At 38.6% G+C, this 21,032-nt stretch overlaps 1 protein-coding gene across 2 annotated transcripts in view; it reads right to left on the reverse strand.

The window, feature by feature from the left end:
• Positions 1 to 20,742, reverse strand: part of npy8ar (neuropeptide Y receptor Y8a) — a 65,816-nt gene extending 45,074 nt beyond the window's left edge. For both annotated transcript variants that reach the window (XR_003936873.1, XM_030150005.1), the window contains exon 1: positions 20,561 to 20,742. The gene's annotated coding sequence lies outside the window, so the exon portion shown is untranslated. The remainder of the gene's footprint in view (positions 1 to 20,560) is intronic.
• Positions 20,743 to 21,032: the final 290 nt, after the last annotated feature.

Below are 21,032 nucleotides of genomic sequence, written 5' to 3' on the forward strand. Positions count from 1 at the left end.
GAGCCGAGGAAATACAGACACTCACACATCTGAAGTGTAACTGTTCCATATTCATAAGTCAAATGTTTATTGATGAGTGAGCTGCCGAACAGCACAGAGAGACACAGCCAGAAAGGACGCGAGGCCACATTTTGTCGACTGTATGGACAATATCCTGCGGTGTGTAAGGCTCTGTCTGACGTTTAGTCTTGGCACTTCGGGCTATGGCATTCACTCTTGCATGCATCCGTCTCTGCCATACAAATAGAGTGGAAATGAGCAGATGAATAAGTAGAACAATCCACCCACTCTGCTGATCATCAAAAAGAAGCATGACACAAGCCTTTTACACAGATGCTTTATGACAGATACTGTATCTTTCATTCACTGATCACTTTGCAATACAGACATGAAACCAGTCCCTTTATTTCCTGCATGATTTCAGGATGCAGCTAGAAATCCTGACTGCTGTATCACACTAAGCTTAACTAATCTGACACAGCACTGGTTTGGAATAATGCTGGTCTTATTAAGTACAGATCTATAATCCCACCCATTTTCAATACTCTAATAATGCAAACCACTGCGGTAAAAAAATAAGAATCACTGTGCGAAGAAAACCAAATCTGCTTCAATTCTGTGCATATATATATATATATATATATATATATATATATATATATATATATATATATATATATATATATATATAAAATTTATTCCGTGTACAAGGAAACATTTGTACTGTCATTACTCGGTGTTAATATGTGAAGCCAAACTAAAATAAATCACCTTTTTAAGTCGCTATGGGTGTGTTTCTAGCAAAGTCCTCTCAATTTTAGCACTCTCTTTAGTCTCCATTAACTCCTGAAGAAAATGCACGGCTTTTTATCTGCTAAATAATTCATTATGTTACAGCTATGTGCTTAATTTGGCTGCTAGAGGTAAGATTATGAGATTTATAATATAATGCATTGCATTCTTCACATCTTTTTGTAATGGAAGAGACCGTAAACTGAAAAACAAGTCAAGATGGTAAAACTATTGTTGTTTTTCCAACAGTTATATTGGATCTGAAACACCAAACATTTTCTGCACTCTTAGGAGCAGCACGATGTGCTAAAAATACTGGAGAATTTATCACTCTTCAAAGCTGATAAGGCTAACAACACGACAAAACAATGTATTTTTTCCAACACCTGGGGGAGGTTTTGTTTTCTGTTGTTTACAGTTGGTTTCTGAGCTTTTTAGGCAGAAATGGTGTCTGCCTGGGGTCAGAAACATCACGGGAGTCAGCCAAAACGATAGGGGTGGATTTCAGATTGCCAGATAATGAGTTGAAGACCTCCATAAAACTAAAAAGTAAAAAAAAAAACACACAAAAACTGCAGAAGAGCTACATGGGGAGAGTTTTCCATCAGTTAATCATACTGAGAGACCCTTATTACACTGTGACAAATTGAAGTTTAACGAGTGCTGTGGTTTTTCAGGGTTAGAACATTCTCCTGTTTGTAAAAAGCAGGGGAAAATTCAGTATAGTCAAAAAGACAAAGGCAGAGTTACATCAAACCTCATAGGACACTTTCCAGTTCACGTGTCTTGCATGTGTTTGGCCCTTTATTTTTATGCAGACCAGAATGAACACAACTGTGTTTTATGGGAAGCGGGTTGGTGGACTTCACACAAGACTTTTACCAGATGAGTGAGGGATGGCTGTCTGAGTGATGAATAATATAATCTACCTAAACCAGGGGATGGAAATGGCAGTAATAATGTTATAATTCTGTGCAGTTATAGCTTTTTTTTTTTGTCAACACATGGACATATGTTTATGGATGGAACCATGAGTACATTAGTTATGGGAGGTCCAATTCTTTTTACGAACTTCAGTTTGTTCATCTGTTGTGAATCAATTCCAAATCAATTCAGTTCATTCACCAATTTAAAAAAAAAAAAAATCATCTAGCGGGCATTGGTCACAAACTGTGTCACATTGCCAAGCATATGCTTAATCCACTATGCAACTTGACAAATCTATCTATCTATCTATCTATCTATCTATCTATCTATCTATCTATCTATCTATCTATCTATCTATCTATCTATCTATCTATCTATCTATCTATCTATCTATCTATCTATCTACTTTATGTTACTTAAAACCCCTTTGTCCTCTGTATGTTTAATTTTATTTTATTACTGTGCTTTCTTGCAGTTCTGTCTTCTTACAGTAGGGGTGTCTAGTCTTGTTCAGCGATTCAATAGACTTAGACATAGAGATTTGTGAACGATTCAATGAGATATCGATTCATGAACGATTCAGCGATTTGTGAATGATTCAGGGAGTCATCAATTCGTGAACAATTCAGAATCGATTCAGTGACTCAGCTCTACTCGGCCGCTCTTTCATTCAGTGGTTCACTACCTTGCCTTGGTCTGTCCGTCACCGGTCTTGTCTCACGATACAATCACAGATCTTGCCGTGGAGACTACCTGCAGCACAGTGCATCACACAGCACTTCCGCCTCTGACTTAATGAGGATTCTGACTAGTATATGTGATAATAAACAAAATATTAGTTAAGTGCTGCTGAATTGATTCAGTTACATCCTAGAATCAATTCAATTCGTTCACTTAAATGAATTGAGTCTTTTGAATGATTTGTTTGTGAATCACCCATCACTAGGGTACATGCCGTGTAAATGAAGTAATGAAAAATATCTGCATTTTCCATGAGTGATTCTTTTCATTCACAACAGAATATGACAAAATGTGTCCAGTTAAATGCTATATTTTTCAGTTCCAGCTGGCTGTTCCTGAATGTTTTGTATAATTCTAGATCCACTGTGTTCTGTAAGTGATAATGTACATGTCTAAATGATAAACTGAGGTATACTATTGTTAAAATTGCACTTAAATTGTTCATAGATTTTCAGGTTATTCACATTTTTTGTGAAAGGATAGTTGTAAGTGTAAACATTTTTATTACGTAATTGTAGTTTGGGTTTTTTTGCACTAAAACAAAGAGAAAATTTTTGAGTTGTCATTATTTATAGGTAATTGTGTTATTATTTTACTGTCCCAGCCTCCTTGAGATAATATTGGTCTGTATGTAGAACCTGAACCAAATGAGTTTTGGAAAAAAAAAAAAAAAAAAAGAGTTTGACATTCATGTTCCAAATTAAAAGCTTGAGTTCTGTTTGTTTGGATAATAATAGTTAAAATAGTTAGTATTACCATCACGACACTAAAAATAATGTGGCATCAATACAACCATCTCCATGCCTGAGACCAGAAAATGTTTTTTTTTTAAATTTATTTATTGCCTGTTGTTGCAAATATGCAACATACCCAAAACACAATCTATCTTATGTACTATAGTCAAATGAACTATTTCCACTTAATTTAGAATCTACTTGAAAGGAAAAACACAAATTATTATTTTTTAAATATAGTTTTATATAAATTCAGGCATTGACAGGTTAAAGAAATACACAAAATACAATATTTAAAGAAATATAAGGACGAGGAACAGCAATTTAACCCAGGACGGAAAATGGAAGTGTATGAAGAAGGAAATACAGCTGTATTATTTTGTGCCCTTCTGTTCTCTATGGTATGTTATAACAAGCTTTTTTCAGTAACTGTTCCTTTCCTGTTAATGGACTGTATATATTAGTCATGTAAAACTGAGTATGACAATATAAGCCTGGCATTCAATACTCTGGAAAGTTCTGTTCAGATTTGTGGTTTCTCTTTTGTTCACCATTGTATTTTATTCTTACTTGTGTCTGAAATAAAGTTTGTCATTATCCTTACATTGGTTTGTGTCCCTGTTAGAGTTTTCACTTCTCCTCTTATGAAAATAATGACGTCCCTCAGAGAAGCTCTGGCTTCTTTTGGCATGTCCTTGCCTTTAGGCTTAATTAAACACACACGCCTCCCACTTGTCAGCCTATGTCAAAATGTTAGCGCTGAAAACATGCAGAGTGTGATTCTGTTTGTCTTACTGTCAGTCACTCACGGAAAGTCATTTCATAGTCTAATATCTGACATACTACAAAGCCTTTCCCAGTAGGGTTTACATTTCAACTGAAGGGATAATCAACCCAAATGAGGGTAAATTGAACGGTATAGGATGCGTGATTAGCAGTTAACTTAAATGACTGGACCAGAGCAGAAGCGAGTACCGAGGGACTCAAACATAAACTGAAACGGCGTCATTTAGAAATGGCATGGTCCTTAACATCACAGAGCGAAGCCCAGCAGGCATATGACTCATGCTGCCAGTGTCTCTCTCACAGCGCACTGTTTGTGTTAGATGTCATGAAATAAAATCAAATCAGTGTCCAGCTCCTGTGGTTTTCAAGTCTTCCTATCAATTTTTAACAATCCCTTTGTATCCCTTGCAGAGTCTTAACTTTGGATTATTTATCAGTGTGGGTATCTCCATCTGACATGGAAAAGACAATATTGTCTCTTTGGTGAAATTTCAGACGTTTGCTTTTTCATTGAAAGACTGTGGGACAGTTGTGTTTATAAAGAGACTGGTGGGACTATAAGACAGTCTAATACACACAAACGTTGAAGGTAGAATACAGATTATACCTTCAAAGTTATGTAGTTGAGGTTTTGCTGAGACTGTTTTAGACGTGTGTTTATTCTACTTAATTGACTGGTAACTGTCTGAGTGCATATTTTGCATTCAGTCTTGCACATCCAAACCTCGCCACACTTCATTACATCTGTGTCTGTGATGGAGGTAAGTCTGGGATCGTCCACTACTGATCCGGAATAGGGGTAGACGCTCTCAGGGTTGTTTGGGTTGCTCTCTATCTGGCTTTCTTAAACGTCTTATATGTAGTAATGATATGCCAACCCTCAGTAGGGGCAAGTCGTGTAGCAGAACACACTTAGGACTATGAAAACCGCCAATAAATCAATGCTATGCATCCACAGACTGTATCATTCAGTAAATAAAGCATAAAGGTCATTGTTTACACACACATCTGCATTATGGTATAATTTTTCTGGGGTGCCAATAAGGGGGGGTGAACATGACAAATTCATGGGGCTCAGGATTTGTGGGGGGACCATAGAGCAGTGGAGGGGGCCCAGTGGATACAGGTTGGAAGTTGTGAAAATTTCGAGTACGATTCACTGTAGAAGAGAGGCATAGAAGTCGGGTGGTGAAAGTTGAAAGGATATTAAGTTTTGCTTTCATTTTCATGCTATCGTAAGTGGTGTTGTGTAATGAGCGCAACCCCCTCCTCTCCAACAGATTGCAAAGATAGTCAATTTCTGTAGGGTCCACAAGGATTATGCTTTCATGGGGCCTATAATTGGTAGCGGCGCCCCTGTACATTTTTCTTCAAACTAAACCTCATCACTGTTAACAGTCAGTCAAAATTACACTGAGTCTTATAATTTTTAAGTGCTGTGTCAGCTGATAGTTTACATTATAGCTATGTTGGCTTAATTCTGTTTTTAGACAGAAAACAACCACAGTAAATCCACAAATCACCTCAGTTTTCTGTTCGGTTTGTGTTGTCATTCGCTGAACTAAAGATCAGTTTGGAATCAACAAAACAAGGTCAGAACTGTCACAGTTTAGTCGGAACCCTGGATCAACAAACAGTGAACTTTACAAAGATAATAACATCACATACACATTACCACCTCTTACATTCAAAAGCATTATAATCAAACTCACCCGTGTAAAGGAAACACTGCACAATTCAGCATCAAACTCCATTCTTTTCATTTAGAGCTGTGTCCAGTGGTGAAAACAACAACAGTGCTTCTAGATTTTGTCACTTTGTCATTTTCTTTGACTCTAAAAGTTGGTTCTCATTCTATCTCACAACTTTCTGACCCTTTGGTCAAAGGCCCTGAGGCGTTCACTTTGGGAAAACTAATGCTTCAGGGAGAGTCTTCCATGGTGACGGAGACTAATCGTCCCATAAATCTCCTGGTCCTTCGGTGTAAATAGATTCAGTTCGTATTTCTATAATCCAATACACTGGCATCTTTGGTATGACTTCACAGCTCTTTATTCTAAACACTAACGCTAATTTCAGTTTTTATTTTTTTTATTTGAAAGAAGAAATATTACATGCAGCCCCTTTAAAATGAGTCACTCATCTTGATGCAGGATACAGGGACAGTGTCTTTGCCAGACAGTGTCAGTGGAGAAGTTATTTTGGGCCAAACATTTGGAAAAAAAGCACATAAAAAGATACATATAGACTGTCAAAAGATAGATAGATATGTTTATTTGTCCCGCACAGGAAAATTGATTTCACATTGATTTCTGCACAGCCAAGAGAACACAGCCCATCACTCACAAATGACATGACATAACACATACCCAAAACAGTAATCCCACACCTTATACCTGTTCAAAACAGCAAAGACAACAATTTCCGCCACCACACATATCCAATTAACACATTACAGTCTCTTTAATGATTAGTTCAGTTCTGTTATTGCATTTGGAATGAAACTTCTGCTGAATTTAACTTTTTCCCAGTTTATTGACCTGTAGCAGTGACCAGAAGGAAGCAGTATGAAATATGGATTAAGGGGGTGACTGGGGTCAAGTGCAATAGTGTGTGCTCTGTGTGCTATTGAGGTCTGAGAGGTTGGGGGTGGAGAGTCCAATGATTTTAGCGGCTTTATGAGTGATCTGGATGAGTCTGTTCTTGTTGGGGGCTGACAGCATGGTGAAGAAACAGAGGGAGCAGTAAAGGTATGGGCTGGACAGTGTTTTTATAGAGTAGTGGGGGGGGGGGGGGGCAACTGAGAGTGCTCTGACTGTACGGATGGTGGAGAGTCTTTGTTGGCAGCACTTATGAATGTCATTGATGTGTTGATCAAAGCTCAGTTTATTGTCCAGAGTGAGTCCTAGGAATTTGTGGCTCTCCACCATCTCAGCTATGTTGATGGGGGTATGGGTGGTGTTAGGGGCTGTTCTGCTGGAGGACTTAAAAACCAGTTCCTTTGTTTTGGAGATATTTATCTGCAGGTGACTGTCCGTGCACTACTGTGTGAGATGGGAGATGGAACTATGATAGTCTGTTACAGAGGTGTTGTTAAGCAGTGCGGCTACTGCAGTGTCATCTGAATATTTCAGGTACACTACCAGGCAAAAGTTTGGACTCACCTGGTTTTTCTTTATTTTTATGACTATTTCCATTGTAGATTCTCACTGAAGGCATCAAAACTATGAATGAACACATATGGAATTATGTAGTTTAAAAAGGTGTGACAAAACTCAAAGCATGTTTTATATTTTAGATTCTTCAAAATAGCCACATTTTGCTTTTATTACTGCTTTGTGCATTCTTGGCATTCTCTTGATGAGCTTCATGAGGTAATCACCTGAAATGTTTTCCAAAAGTCTGGAAGGAATTCCAAATGATTCTGAGCACTTGTTGGCCATCTGTGGTCCATCTCATGTCATTTAAATAAGAAGGTGAGTCCAAACTTTTGCCTGGTAGTGTAGGTGGTGATGGGTGAGGGGCTGATGCAGTCATTAGTGTAGAGGGTAAACAGGAAAGGGCTCAGGACACACCCTTGTGGGGCACTCGTGTTGGTGATGGAGGGTGAGGAGGTGGTGCTGCCCACTCTGATAGATTGAGGTCTGTCGCTGAGGAAGTGGATGAGGAGAGGTGGGTGGTGGAGTGTCTTAATCATCTGGTGGTGCTGGATAATATTTAAAGCAGAGCTGAAATCAATGAGGAGTCTGGTGAAATTGCTTGGGGATTCAAGGTGTTGTAGGATGGAATGAAGGAAGCTTGCCACTATATCCTTAGTCCCCGTCTTGGCCTTGTAAGCAAACTGGTCAGGGTCCAGGTGTGGTTTGACAAACGGAAGTATGTTAAAACCAGCTTCTCCAGGCATTTCATTACTATGGATGTAAGTGCAACTGGGTGGTAGTGATTGGGTTCTGATGGGTGTGGGTACTTGGGTACCAGTACAATGGTGGATGTTTTCCAGAGGGTGGGAACTGTGACAGTCCTGTAGGAGTCCAGAAAGAGGGAGTGCATAACGGGAGCAAGTTCCATCTCACATTCCTTAAGGACCTGCACCTGGATCCCATCCAGTCCCGGGGCCTTCCCTGGCTTGCACCGGGTCATCTGCCAGCGTACGCCCTCCACAGAGAAGGGGGTGGGTTGAGCTGGAGGGGCATGGTCTCCAGGAGAGATCTACAGTTCTCCAAGTAGTCCCTGGTGTCGCATCGGGAGTAAAAGATGTTTCTCAGCAAAGGAGATGCAATCAGTTACTGCAGATGAAGTAGGTTTTGTGTTCTGGCCAGTGAGTGTTCTCACTTTCTGGAAGGCTTGTTTTGTATTCATGATGCTGAATTCCTGTTCCAATTTTTCTTTGTGTCTGAGTTTGGCTTTGAAGATATCACTTTTGATCTGCCAGGTTATGGATCTGAGGGACACCCAGTCCCGCTGATGAAACGCTTTCTGTTTTTCCCTCAGACTGTGGATGATGTCAAAGTAATCCAGGGTTTGGAGTTGGGACTGGGATTGTTGTGTCTTTGCAAAATTTGATGTAAGCTGTAATGGCCTCCACCCTCTCGTTCTCACTGTCACCAGTGAGAATGTCCCAGTCCGTGCATGCCAATGAACTCTGGAGTCGTGTAATTCTGTCCTCCGACCACTGATGGGCGCTGTGGATCTGGGGCTTGTGCCTCTTCAGTTCCGCTCTGTAGTGTAGGAGCAGGAAGACAACGCTGTGGTCAGAGAAAGTAAGCGGTGGTTGAGCTTGTGAGATGTACACGTCTAAGATGTTTCCATAACACAGGTCCAGTGTATTACCCCCTCTTTTTGGAATATCCACGTATTGGTGGAATGAAGGCAAGGTTTTATTGAGTCTGCAATTGTTAAAATCACCTGTGATAAATACCGGAGCTGTGGGATACTTCCTCTGCTAGTCATTAGCCATGTCAGCCACTAGCTCTGCAGCGGTGTTGACATTTGCGCCGGGTAGAACATATACACAGTAACGGATGACACTGGGGAATTCCCAGGGGACATGGAAGGGACGAAGGGATACTGTAAGCATCTCCATGTTCGGAGTGCAGATCTTGCTGTGGATCTTGCTGTTGGTAGACCACCGGTTGTTCACATACACACATACCCCTCCACCCCTTTCCTTGCCCGAGACCTTTGTTTGGTCTACCTGCAGAATGATGAAGTTATCCAGGCTCACCTCAGCATCAGGAACCGTTTCACCCAACCATGTCTCAGTCAGGACTATGCTGCAGGCTTCCCCGTAGGGTCTTGTGTGTCTACTTTGTTCTGGAGAGGCCGTACATTGGCCAAGATGATGGACGGTAGCGGTGGTTTGAAGGGTCGTCTCCTCAGCCTGGCACGGACCCCTTCATGCTTCCCTCTTTTCCTCGGTCGGATTTCTGCCGGCAGTACACTGGGTGGTTTGATACTGCACGGCATGGAGGAGCAGAGGTGGAGCAGTGCCTCCCAGGTGTAGGTGAGGCCGCATCCATGAGGCTCCGGCTGAAGCGCTCGACTGTTGCCAGTGTTACTCCAAAATGTAATTAAAAAGATCCAGACTGCTTTGTGTAGTGGAATCCACATACCGACAAAAAATACTGACACAGACTATACGCTAGACAGGACTGACAAAGATTAACAACACGACATTTAACAAAAATCACCACCATTAACTCAGACTCGAGGCAGAGAAACGTACGGGAAGTGTCGTCGCAGCAGCGCATAACTGTAATTCACATATAGAAGAAAAGAAGAAAGTACGAACTGAAACAGTTGCCTAATGACAGGATTATTCCAGCGGTCTATCCTGTAAGCCCAGTCAAATATGTTTACTGTTATATAACAAAGAACACAATGTCGAGCTCTACATTGTTATTGCAACATGAAATTTGTTTTTGCAACAATTTAATATGTACAAACTTTAAGGAAAGTTGTACGTTTGGTTGTCACTGATTTTATTTTGACGTATTTTTAGATGAGAACTTTTGTGTTTGTGTTTAAATTGTGGATTGATATTAATTGTTCTGAGTGGAGGGATAAACTTTTAAAAGAGACGGAGGATGTTTTATGGTTTGACAGGTTTGGAAAAATAAATAATAACAAAATGAGCTGAGCGTGGAGTCTATTGTTCTTGTGCCGTGTTGTTGCACATGAGCCTCATTTTGTTAAATAATACTAACTTGGGATGTAAACAATTAATCGACTATAAATTAATTGTCGATAAGAATTTGCTCGATTCAATTATTAATTGGCAGGAATCTCCGCTGAAATTTATTTATTGAATTTCTTTGTTAAATTTCTTTAGTTCTGCTCCATAAATGTCATTGCCTGTACTGTATCCACTGGTACTGTAAATCAATCATTAAGTAATATGACATGCTTTTTTCATGAAGTACACAGGGTGGGGAAGCAAAATTTACAATATTTTGAGGCAGGGATTACAAGACAGTGTATGACCAATTAGTTTATTGAAAGTTATGAGAATTTATTTGCCACAAGAAAATTTACACAATAGAAAATGTTTTTATTCTATGTGTCCTCCTTCTTTCTCAATAACTGCCTTCACACGCTTCCTGAAACTTGCACAAGTGTTCCTCAAATATTCAGGTGACAACTTCTCCCATTCTTCTTTAATAGTATCTTTAAGAAAGTCGACATTGCTGTGTGATGTTCTATTGGTAGCATGTTCTAAAACGGCCCAAATAGCAGAATCCAGAGGGTTTAGATCTGGGCTAGAAGGCGGCCATAAACATGATTCCCAAAAATTGCTAAAGTTGGATTTGTTGCTTTTGTCAACAAGTGTTTTGGTGTTCTTGTGTAAGATTTTAACTTCAAATCATATTTTACTGCATTTCTAACGGTCTTGTTGTCTACCTCAAGTTCAATTGCCATTTTTCTCATGGATTTGGTTGGATCCTTTAGGATTTTGGATTTGAGAGCTTTAATAAAAGCTTTGGTGCATTTTTTGTTGCTTCCTCCACTTCCAGACTTTCTCGTAATAGTTTTGCTCATAGTCATTCTCTTCTTTCCATTATAAACAGTCTTTATTGACACTCCAACTATTTTTGAAATCTCCTTTGGTGTGACGAGTGCATTCAGCAAATCACACACTCTTTGACGTTTGCTTTCCTGATTACTCATATGGGCAAAAGTTTCTGAAAAGGTATGGATAATAGTGTTAGGTATGATTATGACATCAATATATGTTTGGTTTCAAAACAATTGACGTAGTGCCTGCTGAGGAAAAACAACTAAATGTTCATTGTAAATTTTGCTTCCCCACCCTGTATAAACAATATTTAGCTTTTATTCTTATAGACCCTATCAAAAGAGAAATTCAGGTTCTAAGGAAAATCGTTGCTTATCAATTAATCGTTAATCGATCAATAAGGTCAACCACCTAGTGATTAATGGATTAATCGATAATTTGCACACCTAATACTAACTAAAAACACTCCAAAGTGGACAAAAAAAGTGCTATATTATCAACATATTGTTTTGGTTATGGACTGGACAGGACTGTTTCGATTCCTTATTTCTGTTTTCCTAATCTCTTCAAACTCTTTTCATGAATCCAGTAGAAAGTACCAGTCCAAAGAGACAAAGAACAGAGACAAAAAGATAATAGGTGAAAATGTAAAAGCTTAAAGATCATCAGCTCTTAATGAAGGGAATTAAACCAAAATCTAAAAGCAGAGTGATGATTGGATTTAAATTCACACTGCACTAGATGAATGCTGCAAATACATTTTCAGCCTGATAAGTGTACAAAAAAAACCCCAAAAACATCTTGCATACATGGTCAATAACTAATTAAGTCGATCATGTTTCCATTCTGTTTACAGCTTGTTGCCTCGAGCGATGAAACAGAAGAAACAAAAGCAGCTTTAAAGTTACTTCCTATTGCTTAAAAATGAAAACTCTGGCATAATATAAACCGACCAGTTAAGCTCTTAAAATTCAGATAATAAAATGGTCTCCCTGTCCGGGCTTTAATTTGTTCTGTATTGACACAAAAGAGTACAAATATTCCAGAGGCTGTTTTTATTGAATTTGTGTTTCCTGTGTATCTTGCGCTCTTTCATCTAAATTAAAAAGAACCTTGTTATCTCCGTTATTATCTGACAACCTTATAGTTCCACTCAACTGGATGGCATTAACGATTCAGCAAAGACCATTATGTGCATCTCATTAAAATTATGTTTATTATACCTCTACGCCAGTTGTGTGTGATCACGACTTAATCAGAGGAAATTATACATCTTCTTATAAAGGTGAGGAGGTACATCGGCAAGACGGCTGACTCAAATTGAAATTAAATATATGTTGCCTCGGAGAACTGTGTCTAATTTATGCTCGTCATAAACATAAATAAGGTTTTGCAGAAGGTAAAGACCTGAGTGGTGAGATCTGAAGCTTATCTATGCGCTGTGGAACATAAAGGAAAGAGAATGTGTGCATGTGAAGTCTGACAGGAATAAAATGGTCGAATTTCTCCACTGGCTCATATTGACTTAATATTGCTTTACACGCATTGCTTCTAAAATTGCTGTGTGTTTAAAAAAACAAACAAAAAAAAAACATCATCCATACAAAAAAAAAAAAAAAATCATCCATAATGACACAGTCCATTCCAGCTCAGGATTACAGTGTTTGTGCTTGAAGTAATTTACTAAATGCAAGCAGGCAGGGGAAGTCTCAAGTCATGACATAATACTGCTAAAAGGGTGGCAGTTGTGAGCTGCTTTTTATTTATTTATTAAATTGTTTTGCATGCAGTCCAAAAAAACACACAACTCAAAGTCAATACGGGCAAACATTAAAAAAAATGACAAAATACACATCAGATTCAGGTGTGTCCAGTCTGAATGGAAACTCTGCAATGAGATGTGTGATAATGCAAGAAAGCATTGAAAGTATGATAGGGTGTAGCTATATTAACCCTCCGGTATCTGGGTACGCCTTTTAGGCACACTTTGCATTTTGTGTTAAAAAACTTCATGTAATTTTTCACAATTTAAATAAGGTTAGAATTCAAAAGTTGTTCATTTATGCATGATCTTTAAAATTCTGGTCACCAACTAAAATGTGCACATTGTAAACAAAAGAAAATTACAAGACTAGCATCTGTCTGCCAAGTGTGCCTAAAACGCACTATTTCTTTCATTTGATCTGTATGATTAGGGCTGACCTTGATTTACAAAAATAAAATAAAATTAGAGCAAAAAAATAAATCAATATATAATATTTAATAGTTTGATTTATAGGTGTGCATTTTACGCACACTTGATGATAGATGCTCGTATTTTTGAACATTTGACCTAGCACCAAAAATAATCATGCAAATTAACCAATGTAGCTGTTAATCACTGACATATGCCAGGATGAAAAAATCTAATATGTGATCCACTTTTTATGTAGTATATTGAAAAAAAAAAAACTTTTTTTTTTTTTTTTTTGCATCAAAAAATGGTTTGTTTACATTGCAAACACGGCATCTAAAGGGTTAAAAAATGTGACAGTTATTGAGTATTTGGTATTTTTATTTACGGCTCAAGTTGATGAAATAGAAAAAAAAGTGTAAAAGAATTAAAAACAAACTGTATGAAAATTTTTTTTGACATTACTCCACAAGTGGGCCAAAAAGGCACACTTGGTGCTTAGTAAGGGCCTTGCTGGACGGGATACTGGAGGGTTAAGCAAAGCTGAATAAGGTTAAGGTTGCATATAATGATGCTCTTAGAATATTGTTGAAACATCCAAGGTGGGAAAGTGCAAGTTATCTTTTTGTGATGTGTAATGTTCCTACTTTTCATGCTTTGCTGAGGAATTTTATATATAAGTTCATGTGTAGGCTCAAGGGGCCTAGGAATGGAATCATCATGTCTCTGACTGACTCTAATTTGACCTCCATCTTTTGGAAATACTGACACAAACAACTAGGGATGCACCGATACCGATACGAGTATTGGCATCGGCTCCAATACTCAGTTTGTGTACTCGTACTCCTAAAAGATATCCGATACAAACGCACCGATACCACTTACAGCTATGTGACATTCCCAGTTCAGTGCAGCAGGTACACAGCGCTGGAATAATGTGTGTGGAGTGTGAAGAGGGTGGAGATTTTTCAAAATAAATGACGGTGATAAAAGTAACACTGACTGCAAGTAACGTTACAGACACAGACAGATACGGACGCAGCGTTCTGTCCGTCCTCTGTGTACATTCCATCCGTTTTCCAGGTGCTGGCGGATGAGTACCCAGAATGAGAATACCAGCGGAATATGGAGCGGTGCGGACCCTCGCCAGCGGAAGTGAAAATGAAACTTAAACTGAAGCTAAGCTGTTAAACCTTAGCAGAGAAAACGCTGTAATATTAGTATCACATTAGTGTTGCCTCTGTCATCTCTATGTTTGTTATTACTGACTTTCTTCTTCTTCTTCTCAAAACACTTAACCCTTCTTCGTGGTATTTGTCCAATATGGTTAATTCAGAGTGGTGCCCCCTGGTGGGTTACTTGAGAAACACTCATTCCAACACATTAAATGTCAGTAGCAGCACTTTGTTCCAGTCAGACTAATGACAACAACAATAAAGAACATTTACAAAAGGAACTAAGAACTGGAATGGGATTATTAAGAACTCGTATCGGTACTCGGTATCGGCAAGTACTCTAATGTAAGTACTCGTACTCGGTCTGGAAAAAAGTGGTATCAGTGCATCCCTACAAACAACTATATGTATTTTGATTGCTGACCACTGGCTGACATTGTGTATCTGTGGTTTTTATTTCTGTGGCTTGTGTGTGTGTACATGTACAGGGTGTATAAAAAATATATATATACATTTTGAAAAATTACCCTCAGTTCTGCATTTGATAATTTTTGGAATTTTCTTTTATGGACGTTGGTAAGTAGAGGATTGGTGGATATTTGTCCAAATTTACAGACCCAGGTTTTCATGCATGAGTGAGCAGGGGCAAATTGCACAATCCAAGTTAAAACTGGTTTGCACGAAGTAGCGGTGAGATTTAAATCCAATCAAAGGTCATGGGAGGAGACAATGGGCATCCATCTTGTTTTCCACAAAATTGCCAAGTTACAGCATTAACCCTTTGGCCACCATGTCAGTTTCATTTCTTTACCCATGGCAGCTGGTCCTGCCTTTCAAAGTTAATTCAACTTGTTTAGGCCTGAAAATGTCACTGAGGACAGGACAAGGTAGGGTTAGCTAACCCTAACTCTAACTTGGCCTGTCCTCAGTGACATCCTCCCATGACCTCTGATTGGATTTAAATCCCACCACTACTTCGTGCAAACCAGTTTTAACTTGGATTGTGCAATTTGCCTCTGCTCACTCATGCATGAAAACCTGGGTCTGTAAATTTGGACAAATATCCACCAATCCCCTACCTACCGACGTCCAAATTCCAAAAATTATCAAATGTAGAAGTGGGGGTAATTTTTCAAAAAAAAAATTTTTTTTTTTTGATACACCCTGTAATTGTCTACTTTTGGACTTCGAGTCTGCAAATAAAAAATAAAAGTATGACTGTGCCAACATTAATTTGGAGAATCACAGTAATTTTACAAACATTAAAAGACTTTTATTATGGGTGATTTAGTTTGAGTTCTAGTAGAGGGTGTTGTAAATTATAATGAACTTTGTGTGTATCAGTGTGGTATAGTAATAAAAGCCATATGTAACAGTTAATAATCAGCAATTTCAGGTGAAAGAGAACCTATTAAGTTAATTTATACAGTATATTCAACACCAGGAATAATTTGAGGGTGGTAAAAGACACATTGTCGCTTATTGTTTTAAATTAAGAATTAAAGAAATGAATCCGCTTGATTACGCCAGGGATGGCATTTCCTGTTCACAGAGCAGTGGAGTCCTATCCCTTCTGTTTGGGACCTCATTAACCTTTTCATGCATAGTGGTCAATACAGTGGACAGCTATTTCTACAGCTGTTCTCTTATATATTCATGGGTTTTGTTGATTTATGTGCATATTAGCCAACGCAGTGGACGCTTATGCACTATCCCAAACACTGCAATTCATACCATTACTGTAACTTTTCTGTTCTTGATAAACCTGATCTGCACTAACATGTTTGAGTGTATGTCAATTTCTAGTTGTTATTAGACTGTAATTAACAGTTTTCCTAAACATTTTTTTTGCATATTATCTCCATGAAGTGAGTAATAACTAGTATTAGAGTATGATAAAATGTGAGAAAACATCAGATTAGCTGTATTAAAAATGTTTTCATTTCATAGTTTTCACACAGTATATCACTTTCTGTTATTGCATTTGAAATACATGTTTCTTTGCTTCAAAAATTAAACATTAAACACATGATGTCCGGCTGAGTGGACATTTTTATAATTCCATAAAAAATAGGTTCATAAAAAAATTTTCAATCACATTGTTTTTTTCAAGTCTAAAGAGGAATAAAAACACACAGGAAAAAAAAAATCTAGGCTAAGGTTCTCATAATTCATGAATCAAAGGGTTACAAAATTTTAAAAATAAAAAAAAGAGACTAACAAAAGTTATTTTTTCATGCTGTTTGAATTCTGCTCTTATTTCCACATAATTAAAAGATAATTTTATCAGTCAACAGCATCACAGCTTGTTATAAAACTGTTTAAATATCAGACTGTGAAAACACCTAAATAAAAACGACTACGCCCCTGAACATCACGGACATGTGACATCATGGTAACTGCCTCTCCATTATCTATTCGGAGTCCCTGAAGATGTCTCTGTGACTTCGACTTGACCAGACTTGTTCTGATTTTCCCATTTTTAAATACTTTTTCACATTGCTCTCAGTGAATGAGGTGAAATATGCCAAGGAAATACATTGTGTTGCTGACATGTGCCTTGCAGAATGAGACCTGAAGTCCACCGAGCACACAAAGCTAGATGTTCCTGTACCATCTTTAACATAAACTGTGACATTCTTGGCTTGTAAAATGATCATTTAAAGTGATAAACATCATATGCGTAAATGGGCATGATTCATCGACTACGGTTCATATTTTTTTTCATAGTTACATCTCAAGGGAAGGAGTCTATTGCTCTCTATTACCCTGTAGTCACTTTGCTTTAGTGCTGTGTCCCTGAGTCTATAAAACACATCTACTTATCATTCCACTACTTTGCAAGTGATGATGAAGAGCAGTGGAAATGGATAAAGCTGATAAGAAAAGTTTCTGTTCTGACGACGAACTAATGTTTGATCTCACTACATCTGCCAAACCGGATTTTTACAGATTACCCTGATACCGAGGTGTCTCACATCTTAACGCTTTGTGTTTGGTTTGTCAGCCTTTTATCTGTGCTGCCCAGTTCAAGGGAAAGTAGATAAAGTAATGATTTATGTCAATACACAGCTGAGCACGAGGTGAAGTGATACACAGCGGCGAACGGACAAAGAGTGGTATTTAAGATACTTAAAAATGCAATCTGTGAAAATTACAACAACTATTTGAGTGAAATAAATGAATGTGGTGCTTTCTGAGTCCTCATTAAAGAAAGACATTACAGTAAATGAGCATACAGATTCCACAGCTGGAAATGAGTTTTAGAGCACCAGACTTAAACGAACAGTGTATATGCAATGGAATGGGAGTTTCTTGTATTAGTTAAGAGTTTTATAGTCATTATGCTGTTAGCGAAAGAGCAAATGAACATCAGACAAAGTCAGGCAGCAGCTGGTGAACACAGTGTAAGACTTAGCTGCCAAAGAGCATCCATTACCGCTGGAGGAAGGCTGAGTAAATATTGGATGTAGATTTGTGTTGAAGCAATAAACATTACTTCAAATGAATAAAGCATTCAATAAATAACTGTTAAAACTATTGGAATATCTCAAAGTAGATGTGTGTTGTGTTTCTGTAGTAAAATATAAACTCAACAGGTGAATTTTTTTTAGCTTTTTATGATATATTTAAGTATCTGTGGTGCTTCCAATCACATCCAGAGCATCAAAGCTGATCTCGATTTCTTCTTGGTGAATTTCTGAGGCCGTGAATAATCACCAACAAGTGTGACCGATTAAACATATTGAATTACCAGTCCTCCAAGTCTGGGTTTGGTTAGGAGTCTGAAACAGCCCATATTGTTAAAGCCAGGCTGCACAGAGACTCTGTATGCATAGAGATGCATCCAGAGTCCAGCTGTGGAGGACAGATAAATCATCCAGTTACTGGGTTTATCTCATGTACAACACTTTTCTGTGTGATCATGAGAGCAAAAATCAGTAAAAAAAAAAAAAAAAAAACAGGTAATTTTTCATGGAGAAGAGGATATTCCTAAGTTAGTATTCTTGGTGAAAGCACCAGGGTGTGTGATTACACAACACCAGCTCTTGCTTATACATTTCCAGGTTAAACACATTCACCACATTCAGTGACAGGGTTTTGTCACTTCCACTCATTTATTTTTCAATGAGAAACGCTGAACTCTTTTACATCAAGACATTACACATGAGATCAGTCATGTGTTAAACTCCCATCATACATCATTTACACCGCTCTGTTTCAACCAGTGCAGATGACGTGTGACCAGATTGCAACAAAGTATGGAAAGAAGCGTGGAGCTGCATCTAGGCTGACAAAATGATGGATCCATCCAAAAGTGGCTGATTGTTGGAGGCGGTGATGGCGCCTGGCTGTGCTCAGACTGATTGTACTGTGACAGCGAGGGCGGCTGGAGAGTCCTATTGAACGTCCAAATCACTCATATTGATCCTCAAAGTAAGCACTAGTCATCAAAAAGCCTCTGATGAAGCACCGTGGGATTATTTCACTGTTACTTCCTGCCTTTTGACTTATTTTTAATTTAACCCCATAACACTGAGCGTATCATATTTGATACATGAGTTTTGAAGCCCTCTACATGATCAGTGTGATATTTTTTTCTTGAAAAACCTGATGTATACAATTAGATACATGCAATAGATGGATGATCCACTTGGGGGGAGGAATTCATTTTCAGTGACACTACAAGATTGTCAGGAGGCAGAACTTTGCCAGTTTTGAAAAGGAATTACCGATTTGTTAGACATGTTTGTAATAAGATTGGATTGGATTAGATTTATATAACGCTTTTCTACGAACGCATACTCAAAGCGCGCACAAAGGATCCATTATTCATTCACTCTCACATTCCCCCTCTGGTGGTGGTAAACTACATCTGTAGCCACAGCTCCACAGACTGATGGAAGCGTGGCTGCCAATCTGCGCCGACAGCCCCTCCGACCACCAACAAACATTCACACACATTCATACACCAGTGTGAGTGGCAGCACTGGAGGCAAGGACACAACAGCACATGGACAGAGCGGGATTCGAACTGCCAACCTGAGCCATGGCTGCTCAGATGGTATATTGTGTTATATTGTTTTTGTTTTTTCAAAAATGATAATATTCGAACATTGAGACCTGATATATCAAATATGCTACAAAATTGAAAATCATACATGGAAATTGATATTTGAAAAAAAAAAAAAAAAGGGTTTTCAGAAGGACCAACAAAGACTCCAGTTTTAAAGAACTGGAATTTTCTGTCAATGATTTAAGGGTTCAGGCTTTACAGAGTTAATAATGTACCTGAGAGAATAAGGCTTAATAACTAGAAACATAAAAAAAAAAAAAAAAAAAAAAAGCATTTACATAATAGTCAGTCACACCACACAGATGAATGAGACCAAATGTAGATCTATACAGTTCAGATTTCTGGAAATACTTTCAACAGCCTCATTTCCTGGTTTGAGCAAAAAGGTAGGAAACCATCTGTTTGCTTCTCAAAGGAATCCACAGATAATAATAAAAGTAACACACGCATTCTGCTATTGATCTACGCATGACAGCTGTCAGCACAATACACCGTAGAATAAAATGTTAGAGTTAATTAAAACCAAATACAATGAGGTCTCATCTGAAGGAGGAAACATTAATAAAACTGACAAGACAAGATGTGGTGCTATTAAAAGTAAACACAGCCCCAGATGCTGAAAATGACCTTCGGATGATGCAGATTTAGTTTGTTTGCAACAGCTTTCCAACAAAAGCATCAATAACGACCATAATGACATGAAACATCTCTCAGGTAACTTTCTGTCTTTTTTTTTTTTTTTTTTTTTTCGCACCTTGCACCATGCGTCATAATCTGAGTCGAGACTAAGGAAAATCAACCATTCACCTCAGATGTGATCCTTCACACCAGCACCCATCCTTCGTGTCTGTACTTGTAACTTATTTGAAGGTTAGACTGCGTATTTTTGGAAGTACTCTCATACAGGAAACAGTCATTTAGAAGTTATCTGTTCCATATCAATACGCGTCGATCTGAGGAACATCTCAGCCCTTCTCTCCGCCTCTGACAACTACCATGCACTGAATGTGAGCTCCGGTTCAAACTGCTCTAACATCTGGTCCCTGCCGTCTCCTTAAAACCCACCACACTATGTCTGTGTTTGGAGGAAAATGAGGACAAGCCCACTGGTGTTTGGCAAAGGATGAGCGCGTCACTCACCTGTCCGGCGCGTTGGTGCTGCTGATGGTGTCTGCGATAGTCTCCTCCACTCTGCACACAAAACCACGAGTGTGAGATGTGTGTGTGTATGTGTAGGTGTGTGTGTGTGTGTGTGTGTGTGTGTGTGTATGTGTGTGTGTGTATGTGTGTGTGGGGAGAGCAGCTCTATATAACGATGAGAGCAGACAGGGGTCCGTGTGCGGTGCAGTGGGGAGTCAGGAAGGAGAAAGTGCGCACACAGATTCGCTATGGAGACGACTGAGGAGGCTTTAATGCAAACCTTTGTTGATAAAGGTTATTTTCCGTGGGATCACGAATGGAGACTACGTAAGCGACGCCTTTAGATGCGCACCCACCCCCACCCCCCCCCCCAAAAAAAAAAAAGGTATTAGACAAGTGTTAGTGAGAGTGAGAGTTCCAGACCTTGGTGATTTATTGGCCAGAGATAAAGTTAATAATAAGGCAGAACGCA

The sequence above is a fragment of the Sphaeramia orbicularis genome, chromosome 12 (assembly GCF_902148855.1).
Source record: "Sphaeramia orbicularis chromosome 12, fSphaOr1.1, whole genome shotgun sequence".
Classification (NCBI taxonomy): domain Eukaryota; kingdom Metazoa; phylum Chordata; class Actinopteri; order Kurtiformes; family Apogonidae; genus Sphaeramia; species Sphaeramia orbicularis.